Source organism: Oncorhynchus masou, chromosome 19, assembly GCF_036934945.1.
Source record: "Oncorhynchus masou masou isolate Uvic2021 chromosome 19, UVic_Omas_1.1, whole genome shotgun sequence".
Lineage (NCBI taxonomy): Eukaryota > Metazoa > Chordata > Actinopteri > Salmoniformes > Salmonidae > Oncorhynchus > Oncorhynchus masou.
Genome location: NC_088230.1, coordinates 41,460,090 through 41,472,589, shown reverse-complemented (window position 1 = coordinate 41,472,589; position 12,500 = coordinate 41,460,090).

Sequence of the window (12,500 nt, the reverse complement as noted above, 5' to 3'; positions counted from 1 at the left end):
TCTAAAGTTCCACTTATACTGGAGTATTTCAGACGAGTGTGTGTGTGTGTGTGTGTGTGTGTGTGTGTGTGTGTGTGTGTGTGTGTGTGTGTGTGTGTGTGTGTGTGTGTGTGTGTGTGTGTGGTGTCATTTGTTATACCCATTAGAGACCGATGAGGTCTTTCACTTGTGTTTCACCTTGTCAGTAGGGGGCCATTACACACACATGCACTGTCGTTTCTGACTTGTCACTGTCACACCTCTATGTCCAGAAAAAGGGAGAGAGAGTTAGACATGATAAAATACACAGACCACATTCCAAAATCATCCTCAGCTCTGGCATCTTCCCCAAAAAATATTCATATTTGTATTCATTTTATAAGAATCAAAGTCTAATCACCCCAATCCACTAAAGTGGAGACGAATTTGAAAGCCTTTGGGTTAAGGCCTTTTGAAATGCAAGCGTAATGTTCATTAATAGGTTGTAATGTGTAAACACTTGACCTTGCAGCAAACCTGTATGCATCAATCCCCTGTAATTACAGTAAAGTACTGTGAAATACAAATCCCTCCCCTCAAAGAGTTTCATTCATCCATATTATGGTGACATGCACCAACTTTAATGGTATTGTACTGTGTGTCATTAAACAGTACTTGCTTTTATACCGTATTTATATTACAGTATATTACAGTATATGTACCGTACTACGAAATATATTAAATATTTTAATCGTCACCGAGCTGCCTGTAAGATTATATCAAATTCATGGCAACCTCTTTACAGTGCAGCTAGCCACATCTTAAGAAGACAGTTAGCATCATCATTCACTAGCTATCACAACATATAGCTATCTACACGTAGCACACCATATATAGCTAGCTAGCTACATGTAGCATAACATACATAGCTAGCTAGCTAGCAACATGTAGCACAACATATATCGCTAGAATCCAGAAAGAAAGAGAGAGAATTTATGAAATACACAGACCACAAATTCTAAATGGCTATACTTAAACTCTTTATCATCCTCAGCTCTGGCATCTACTTGGAACCAAAGTCTAATCACCCCAATCCACAAAAATGGACATGAATTTGACCACAATATCTAGCGTGGGATATGCGTCAACAGCAACCTTGGGAAAATCCTCTGCATTATCATTAACAGCAGACTCGTACATTTCCTCAGTGCAAACTATTTATCTGAGCAAATGTCAAATTGGCTTTTTACCAAATTCCCGTATGACATACCACATATTCACCCTGCACATCCTAATTCACAATCAAAGCTTTTCACTCAATTTGGCATGAGGGTCAGCTACATAAATTGATGGAAAGGGGTGTTGGGGGAAAGCATATGAAATCCATGTACAAAAACAACAAGTGTGCAGTTAAAATTGGCAAAAGAAGCAGTTCTTACCACGGGGCCATGCGGTGAGACAGGGATGCAGCTTAAGCCCCACCCGTTTTAACATATATAACAATGAATTGGCGAGTGCACTAGAGCAGTCTGCAGCACCCGGCCTCACCCTACTAGACTCTGAAGTCAAATGTCTACTGTTTGCTGATTATATGGTGTTTCTGTCCCCAACCAAGCCCTATAGCAGCGCCTAGATGTTCTGCACAGATTCTGTCAGACTTGGGCCCTGGCAGTAAATCTCACTAAGACAAAAATAATGGTGTTACATTGAAGGTCCTGTCGCCAGGACCATAAAAACAAATTCCATCTAGACACCGTTACCCTAGAGCACACTAAAAAACTATTCATACATCGCCCTAAATATCAGCCCCACAGGTAATTTCCACAAAGCTGTGAACGATCTGAGAGACAAAGCCAGAAGGGCCTTCCACACCATCAAAAGGAATGTACAATTTGACATCCCAATTAGCACCTGGCTAAAAATATTTGAATCAGTTATAGAACCCATTGTCCTTTATGGTTGTGGGGTCTGGGGTCCGCTCTCCAACCAAGAATTCACACCATGCTGTGTTGTCATTTGTTGCTGCCATGTTATGTTGTTGTCTTGGGTCTCTCTTTAAGTAGTGTTGTTGTCTCTCTTGTCGTGATGTATGTTTTGTATTTTGATTTAATTTATTTTAATTTTTAATCCCCACAGGAAGCCTTTTGGCAGGCCGCCATTTAAAATAAGACTTTGTTCTTAGCTGACATTCCTAGTTAAATAAAAATCAAATAAATAAAAAGAGTCCCCTCTGCCAGCTGGTACAGGGACTCTGCTCACAAACACAAACATCATTTACATTTACATTTAAGTCATTTAGCAGACGCTCTTATCCAGAGCGACTTACAAATTGGTGAATTCACCTTCTGACATCCAGTGGAGCAGCCACTTTACAATAGTGCATCTAAATCATTAAGGGGGGGGGTGAGAAGGATAACTTATCCTATCCTAGGTATTCCTTGAAGAGGTGGGGTTTCAGGTGTCTCCGGAAGGTGGTGATTGACTCCGCTGTCCTGGCGTCGTGAGGGAGACACCCCAGGACAGCAACACAATTAGTCTTAACTCAGCTAGCACAGTGGATCTGGGCTGATTCCGGCTGAGAGTCAGGGCACTCGGCTGAGAGACAGAATCTGCGGTATTACTTATGGCTAGAATGTGGGGATTGTGGTCGTGCCGATTCTGGTGTGAGTTATCTGGCCCAAATGTATTACTTGGGGCTCGGGCCGATTGTGTCTATTCTCTGGCAGATTATTACACGGGCTGCTTTATATAATTAACATTTCATCATTTATTTTTCCATATTTTCCTCATTGTTTCTGTGATCAAAAAAATACAATTAACATTTAAATTAAATTCTTTCTGTGTAGGATTTGAGTATGTGGATACTTTGTGCAAGGCAATTGATCAGCATTAAAAACTTTGTGGATGGAACTTCTCGAGTGTTGCAGTGGTATAAGACACTGCTTACCTGTAAACTTGTTCCAAACATTTCAAACAACTTTCCTAACACGACTTTAGGTATTTTTTAACGTAAAAATTATATAAAAGTTAAGACGGGATAAACTGTTTTCAACACCGGCCGAATTGGAGCGAGCTTTCAGGTTGTGCGCCCCTAACAAACATTACACTCGATCATTGTTCTGAACAGCCCTACTTCTTCAATTCTCAAAGGAAAAACATCAACCAATTTCTAAAGACTGTTGACATCTAGTGGAAGCGATAGGAACTGCAAGCAAGCACCTTAGAAATCTACATCCCCATAGAAAAATCATTGAAAAGAGAGTGACCTCAAAATATTTTACAATTTATTTTTCCCTGGATGGATTTTTCTCAGGTTTTTGCCTGCCATATCAATTCTGTTCTGTTATACTCACAGACATTATTCAAACAGTTTTAGAAACATTAGAGTGTTTTATATCTAAATCTACCAATTATATGCATATCCTAGCTTCTGGGCCTGAGTAGCAGGCAGTTTACTTTGGGCACGCTTTTCATCCGGACGTGAAAATACTTCCCCCTAGCCCGAAGAGGTTTTAAGAACAAATTCTTATTTACAATGATACCCTACACCGGCCAAACCCGGACGACACTGGGCCAATTGCGTGCCACCCTATGGGACTCCAAATCACGGTCGGATGTGATATAGCCTGGAATCGAACCAGGGACTGTAGTGACAACTCTTTCACTGAGATGCCCACAAGATCATAGCCTATAATCCCCGACGAGCAATCAATTGGAACGCTAAGGGATCCAGTTTGTCCCGAATCTAATCACATTTTATTTGTCACATACAAATGATGTCACGCCTTGGTCATTGTATTTTGTGTTTTCGTTATATATTTGGTCAGGCCAGGCTGTGATAGGTTTCACGTTCCGTTTTGTTGTTTTGTATTTGTCTCAGTATTTTCTTGTAATCGTTATTTGTTTCATTAAAAAACATGAGTAACCAACACGCTGCATTTCGGTCCGACTCTCTTGCGACAAATGAAGAACGCCGTTACAAATGATTAGCAGATGTTAATGCGAGTGTAGCGAAATGCTTGTGCTTCTAGTTCCGACAATGCAGTAATAACCAACAAGTAATCTAAATAACAATTCCAAAACTACTGTCTTATACACACAAGTGTAAGGGGTTAAAGAATATGTACATAAAGATATATGATTGAGTGATGGTACAGAGCAGCATTGGCAAGATACAGTAGATGGTATCGAGTACAGTATATACATATGAGATGAGTATGTAAACAAAGTGGCATAGTTAAAGTGGCTAGTGATACATGTATTACATAAAGATGCAGTAGATGATATAGAGTACAGTATATACGTATACATATGAGATGAATAATGTAGGGTATGTAAACATTATATTAGGTAGCATTGTTTAAAGTGGCTAGTGATATATTTTACATAATTTCCCATCAATTCCCATTATTAAAGTGGCTGGAGTTGAGTCAGTGTGTTGGCAGCAGCCACTCAATGTTAGTGGTGGCTGATTAACAGCCTGATGGCCTTGAGATAGAGGCTGTTTTTCAGTCTCTCGGTCCCAGCTTTGATGCACCTGTACTGACCTCGCCTTCTGGATGATAGCGGGGTGAACAGGCAGTGGCTCGGGTGGGTGTTGTCCTTGATGATCTTTATGGCCTTCCTGTAACATCGGGTGGTGTAGGTGTCCTGGAGGGCAGGTAGTTTGCCCCCGGTGATGCGTTGTGCAGACCTCACTACCCTCTGGAGAGCCTTACGGTTGAGGGCGGAGCAGTTGCCGTACCAGGCGGTGATGCAATCCGCCAGGATGCTCTCGATTGTGCATCTATTGAAGTTTGTGAGTGCGTTTGGTGACAAGCCGAATTTCTTCAGCCTCCTGAGGTTGAAGAGGCGCTGCTGCGCCTTCTTCACGATGCTGTCTGTGTGGGTGGACCAATTCAGTTTGTCTGTGATGTGTATGCCGAGGAACTTAAAACTTACTACCCTCTCCACTACTGTTCCATCGATGTGGATATGGGGGTGTTCCCTCTGCTGTTTCTTGAATTCCACAAACATCTCCTTAGTTTTGTTGACGTTGAGTGTGAGGCTATTTTCCTGACACCACACTCCGAGGGCCCTCACCTCCTCCCTGTGGCCGTCTTGTCGTTGTTGGTAATCAAGCCTACCACTGTGTCGTCCGCAAACTTGATGATTGAGTTGGAGGCGTGCGTGGCCACGCAGTCGTGGGTGAACAGGGAGTACAGGAGAGGGCTCAGAATGCACCCTTGTGGGGCCTCAGTGTTGAGGATCAGCGGGGTGGAGATGTTGTTGCCTACCCTCACCACCTGGGGGCGGCCCGTCAGGAAGTCCAGTACCCAGTTGCACAGGGCGGGGTCGAGACCCAGGGTCTCGAGCTTGATGACGAGCTTGGAGGGTACTATGGTGTTAAATGCCGAGCTGTAGTCAATGAACAGCATTCTCACATAGGTATTCCTCTTGTCCAGATGGGTTAGGGCAGTGTGCAGTGTGGTTGAGATTGCATCGTCTGTGTACCTATTTGGGCGGTAAGCAAATTGGAGTGGGTCTAGGGTGTCAGGTAGGGTGGAGGTGATATGGTCCTTGACTAGTCTCTCAAAGCACTTCATGATGACGGAAGTGAGTGCTACGGGGCGGTAGTCGTTTAGCTCATTTACCTTAGCTTTCTTGGGAACAGGGACAATGGTGGCCCTCTTGAAGCATGTGGGAACAGCAGACTGGGATAGAAATTGATTGAATATGTCTGTAAACACACCAGCCAGCTGGTCTGCACATGCTCTGAGGGCGCGGCTGGGGATGCCGTCTGGGCCTGCAGCCTTGCGAGGGTTAACACGTTTAAATGTTTTACTCACCTCGGCTGCAGTGAAGGAGAGTCTGGATGTTTTCGTTGCAGGCCATGTCAGTGGCACTGTATTGTCCTCAAGGCGGGCAAAAAAGTTATTTAGTCTGCCTGGGAGCAAGACATCCTGGTCCGTGACTGGGCTGGTTTTCTTTTTGTAATCCGTGATTGACTGTAGACCCTGCCACATACCTCTTGTGTCTGAGCCGTTGAATTGAGATTCTACTTTGCTGTTTCCTGAAGTCCTTGCGGAGGGAATAGCTGTACTGTTTGTATTCGGTCATGTTTCCAGTCACCTTACCCTGATTAAAAGCAATGGTTCGCGCTTTCAGTTTCACGCGAATGCTGCCATCAATCCACGGTTTCTGGTTTGGGAATGTTTTAATCGTTGCTATGGGAACGACATCTTCAATGCACGTTCTAATGAACTCGCACACCGATCAGCGTAATCGTCAATGTTGTTGTCTGACGCAATACGAAACATATCCCAGTCCACGTGATGGAAGCATTCTTGGAGTGTGGAATCAGATTGGTCGGACCAGCGTTGGACAGACCTCAGCGTGGGAGCTTCTTGTTTTAGTTTCTGTCTGTAGGCAGGAATCATCAAAATGGAGTCGTGGTCAGCTTTTCCGAAAGGAGGGCGGGTCAGGGCCTTATATGCGTCGCGGAAGTTAGAATAACAATGATCCAAGGTTTTGTCAGCCCTGGTTGCGCAATCGATATGCTTATACAATTTAGGGAGTCTTGTTTTCAGATTAGCCTTGTTAAAATCCCCAGCGACAATGATTGCAGCCTCAGGATGTATAGATTCTAGTTTGCAAAGAGTCATATAAAGTTCATTCAGAGCCATCGATGTGTCTGCTTGGGGGGGAATATATACGGCTGTGATTATAATCGAAGAGAATTCTCTTGGTAGATAATGCGGTCGACATTTGATTGTGAGGAACTCTAAATCAGGTGAACAGAAGGATTTGAGTTCCTGTATGTTTTTGTGATCACACCACGTCTCGTTAGCCATAAGGCATACGCCCCCGCCCCTCTTCTTACCAGAAAGATGTTTGTTTCTGTCGGCGCGATGCGTGGAGAAACCAGCTGGCTGCACCGACTCCGATAGTGTCTCTCCAGTGAGCCATGTTTCCGTGAAGCAAAGAACGTTACAGTCTCTGATGTCCCTCTGGAATGCCACCCCTGCTCGGATTTCATCAACCTTGTTGTCAAGAGACTGGACATTGGCGAGAAGAATGCTAGGGAGCGGTGCACGATGTGCCCGTCTCCAGGAGTCTGACCAGAAGAACGCCTCGTTTCCCTCTTTTACGAAGTTGTTTTTTTGCGCCGGCTGGGATCCATTCCGTTGTCCTGGGTGAAAGGCAGAACACAGGATCCGCTTCGCGAAAGTCATATTCTTGGTCGTACTGATGGTGAGTTGACGCTACTCTTATATTTAGTAGTTCTTCTCGACTGTATGTAATGAAACCTAAGATGACCTGGGGTACTAATGTAAGAAATAACACGTAAAAAAACAAAAAACTGCATAATTTCCTAGGAACGCAAAGCGAGGCGGCCATCTCTGTCGGCGCCGGAAGTGTAGGTAGAGTTAAAGTGAATATGCATGGATAATAAACAGAGAGTAGAAGCAGTGTAAAAGGGGGGAGGGGGTTAATGAAAATAGTCTGGGTAGTCATTTGTTTAGAGTCTTATGGCAAGCTATTAAGAGGCCTTTTGGACCTACACCGCCTGGTGTAGAGGTCCTGGATGTCAGGGAGCTTAATTATAACCTGATATAACTGTCACGTTCTGACCTTAGTTCCTTTGTTTTGTCTTTGTCTTAGTATGGTCAGGGCATGAGTTTGGGTGGGCAGTCTATGTTGGTTTTTCTATGTTGGTTTTTGTGTTTGGCCTAGTATGGTTCTCAATCAGAGGCAGGTGTCGTTAGATGTCTCTGATTGAAAATCATACTTAGGTAGCCTGGGTTTCACTCTGGTTTGTGGGTGTTTTTTTCAGTGTGAGTGTTTGGGCCAGACTGAATGTACACTCAGAACCCAAAAAATCACAGCACAACAGTAAGCAGCTGACACTAATTGAGGAGTCCATAAACACAAACACCTTCTGGCAAAATTGGACCCCCCCCCTCAAAATATCTAAACTCCAGGATTTAGCGATACAAAATGGTGGCATATGGACGCAAAACAATCCCAAATTCTTTAGAAGTTGAATTGATTAGAAAAAAGCTATAAAGGACAAACAAAATCTATTGGACTCCCCAATTTCTGTCCAGAGCTCTATAAGAAGTTTCAGGCCCTCAAATTTAAAAAGCATCAGGACCTGATGGCACCCAAAATGAGATGCTCAAATTCACTAGTGCAACATTTCAATTGCCTATATTAAAACTGTTTAATATGATCCTGAGTGTCGGTTATATCCCTGGCATCTGGAATCAAAGACTCTTGAACATAGACTGCTGATACCGAGTGGAAGCCATAGGAATTGCATCATGGGGAGCTAGATTTGAGTATGCCCTTATACTTGCCATTGGAAGAGCAAGGTCTCTCTCAAAAAACACATCTGGTTGGTTTTCCTTTGGATTTTCTCCTGCTATATCTATATCTATAATCTCCTACATGATATTAACATTTCTACAAACTTCAAAGTGTTTTCTTTCCAATGGTACCAATTACATGTATATCCTGGCTTCAGGACCTGAGTAACAGGCAGTTTACGTTGGGCACGTCATTCAGACAGGAAGTGGAGAAAAAAGGGCTTAGTCCTAAGAAGTTTTAATAGGCACAATGTCTTGATGAAAACACAAATTGCATTTATACCAAAACATTGCACAACCTATCATATTTACAACCTACCCTGATTGATAAACACGTTCACCAAAATAATACCAAAATGTACGCTCGCTTTATCAACTTCCAAAAAGCATTCGATTTTATTTGGCGTACAGGATTGTATGTGTTTTTTAAAGGGGTAAAACATATGTCACAATTAAATCAATGTATACCACCAATATGTGCAGCATCAAAATTGGCAAGAAAATTACAAAATTCTTTAACCAGGGTCTGGGCTTTAGCCAGGGCTGCAATCTGAGCCCTGCACTTTACAATATTTACCTATACAAATTGACAACTATTTTAGAGAAATCCTCAGCCCCTGGTATTAGTCTCCACAATTCAGAGGTTAAATACTTGCTCTTCGCAGATGACCTGTGCCTGCTGTCACCCACAGCACATGGCCTACAGGCAGAGCCTGGACCTGCTAGAGCAGTACTGCCAGACCTGGGCCCTGGCAGTAAACCCCCAAAAATACAAAAATAATGATTTTCCAGAGATCTAATTCTCAGTGAATTAGAGCAAATATTTTAATTGGTACAGTATACTGTATATAGAGTACTGCACACACTACAATTACTTAGGTTTAAATATATAGAGTACTGTAAACACTACAATTGCTTATGTTTATATATATATAGAGTACTGTCCACACTACAATTACTTAGGTTTAAATATATTTAGTAGTGCAGACACTAAAATTATTTAGATTTAAATATACAGTGGGGAGAACAAGTATTTGATACACTGCCGATTTTGCAGGTTTTTCTACTTACAAAGCACTACTTACAAAGCATGTAGAGGTCTGTAATTTTTATCATAAGTACACTTCAACTGTGAGAGACGGAATTCAAAAATCCAGAAAATCACATTGTATGATTTTTAAGTAATTCATTTGCATTTTATTGCATAACATACGTATTTGATCTCCAACCAGTAAGAATTCCGCCTCTCACAGACCTGTTAGTTTTCTTTAAGAAGCCCTCCTGTTATCTACTCATTACCTGTATTAACTGCACCTGTTTGAACTCGTTACCTGTATAAAAGACACCTGTCCACACACTCAATCAAACAGATTCCAACCTCTCCACAATGGCCAAGACCAGAGAGCTGTGTAAGGACATCAGGGATACAATTGTAGACCTGCACAAGGCTGGGATGTGCTACAGGACAATAGACAAGCAGCTTGGTGAGAAGGCAACAACTGTTGGCGCAATTATTAGAAAATGGAAGAAGTTCAAGATGACGGTCAATCAACCTCGGTCTGGGGCTCCATGAAATATCTCACCTCGTGGGGCATCAATGATCATGAGGAAGGTGAGGGATCAGCCCAGAACTACACGGCAGGACCTGGTCAGTGACCTGAAGAGAGCTGGGACCACAGTCTTAAAGGAAACCATTAGTAAGACATTACGCCGTCATGGATTAAAATCCTGCAGTGCACGCAAAGTCCCCCTGCTCAAGCCAGCGCATGTCCAGGCCCATCTGAAGTTTGCCAATGACCATCTGGATGATCCAGAGGAGGAATGGGAGAAGGTCATGTGGTCTGATGAGACAAAAATAGAGCTTTTTGGTCAAACTCCACTCGCCATGTTTGGAGGAAGAAGAAGGATGAGTATAACCCCAAGAACACCATCTCAACCGTGAAGCATGGAGGTGGAAACATCATTCTTTGGGGATGCTTTTCTGCAAAGGGGACAGGACGAATGCACCATATTGAGGGAGGATGGATGGGGCCATGTATCGCGAGATCTTGGCCAACAACCTCCTTCCCTCAGTAAGAGCATTGTTGGTATTACAGACTCAGAAAGGAGAGGTTGAAAATGTCAATGTCAATGTCAACACTTGCCAGTTGGTGTTGCATGCTCGGATCACACAGTCGTCTGGAACAGCTGATGCTGTCATGCATGTTTCAGTGTTACCTACCTCGAAGCGAGCATAGAAGTAATTTAGCTCGTCTGTTAGGCTTGTGTCACTGGGCAGCTCTTGGCTGTGCTTCCCTTTTGTAGTCTGTAATAGTTTGCAAGCCTTGCCACATCCGACGAGCTTCGGTGCCGGTGTAGTACGATTCGATCTTAGTCCTGTATTGCCGCTTTGCCTGTTTTATGGTTTGTCTGAGGGCATAGCGGGATTTCTTATAAGCTTCTGGGTCAGAGTCCCGCTCCTTGAAATTGGCAGCTCTACCCTTTAGCTCAGTGCGGATGTTGTCTGTAATCCATGGCTTCTGGTTGGGGTATGTACGTACAGTCACAGTTGGGATGATGTCATTGATGCACTTATTGATGAAGCCAGTGACTTCTCAATGCCATCAGAAATATACCGGAACATATTCCAGTCTGCTTGCAAGACAGTCCTGCTTAGTATCTGCTTCATCTGACCACTTTTTTATGACCAGTCACTGATGCTTCCTGCTTTTATAGGTGCTTGTAAGCAGGAATGAGGAGGATGGAATTATGGGCAGATTTGCCAAATGGAGGGCAAGGGGGAGCTTTGTATATGTCTTTGTGTGTGGAGTAAAGGTGGTCCAGAGTTGTTTCCCTCTGATTGCACATTTAACAGGCTGATAGAAATCAGGTAAAACAGATTTTAGTTTCCCTGCATTATTGTCCTCGGCCACTAGGAGCGCCACTTCTGGATGAGCGTTTTGCTTATGGCGGTTTACAGTTTATTGAGTGTGGTCTCGTGAAACATAAAATATTACAGTTTTGAATGTCTCGTTGGTACTTTAATCTTGCTCGTAGGTCATCGATTTTATTTTCCAAATGGCCAATAGATTTACTCGCTCTCCTACAAATTCTCAGAAGGTCCACCCTCTTTTTCTGTCTTTTTCTTCAAGCACATGATGAGGATTTGGTTCCCGGGAAAGCAGTATATCCTTCACGTCGGACTCGTCAGACACGTCAACTTCTTGATGCACCCATCCCGTTACCGGGATCATTTTCGTCAACATCCGCTGAATTGCAGAGCGCCAAATTCAATTTAAATTACTAAAAATATTTAATTTTCATGAAATCACAAGTGCAATATAGCAAACCACAGCTTAGGTTGTTGTTGGAGGGAAAAGCTTCTAGCAGTTCGTGGTGAGTAATCACTGTTCCGATGTCTAGAAGTTATTTTCGGTCTTAAGAGACAGTATCAGCAACATTATATAAACAACGCAAAAAATAAAATACAGTAAGGAGCACATAAAACATCAGCCATCCTCCCCGGCGCTAAATCCTCTGTCATGCTTGCTGCCTTCTCATATATGGGACTGAATGCAACGTCAGACTTGTGCTCCTCCTTTCTGCTTGCCAGATTTTCTTTTATTCTCTTACAGTAGCCTACATCTGTGTGAGCAAATATCTCCTCAACATTTTTTAAAATCAATATCTTCCAGTTTGCCTTGAACCCATCTGCTCATGTATCATCATCCATGGAGCTCTAAGCTCCTGTTAACCAGCTATACCTTTGATACCATTTGGTGTTGAATTTTTTCATATTTCTTCATGAAACTGATCTCAGGCAGAGGTCGACCCGCACTTTCATTTCGCACCTTGTACCCCAGAGAATGAAAGAATGACTTCCGCAAAAAAGTCCACAACATTTTAAGTAGCGTTAGTCATTCCGGTGTTAGAAATCTGCACACACACGCTGCTAGCTAGCTAACTAGCGACTGCTTCTTGCAAATGTAAATAAATTGCACTAAGGGGACACAAAAATAAAGTTCTAAAACCAATAAAACAATTTATAATATTTATAATATTCCTCCTTCATCTGCTGTAATTTGATATTTTAAAAAAACTACCCCAAAAATGTTCAACTATCACTTTTCAATCTCTGTCCAGAAATGTCACCAACTCTCCAAGCTTCTTGACACAGAGAACCCCCATTAATGCTCTGTGGCACAATCACAA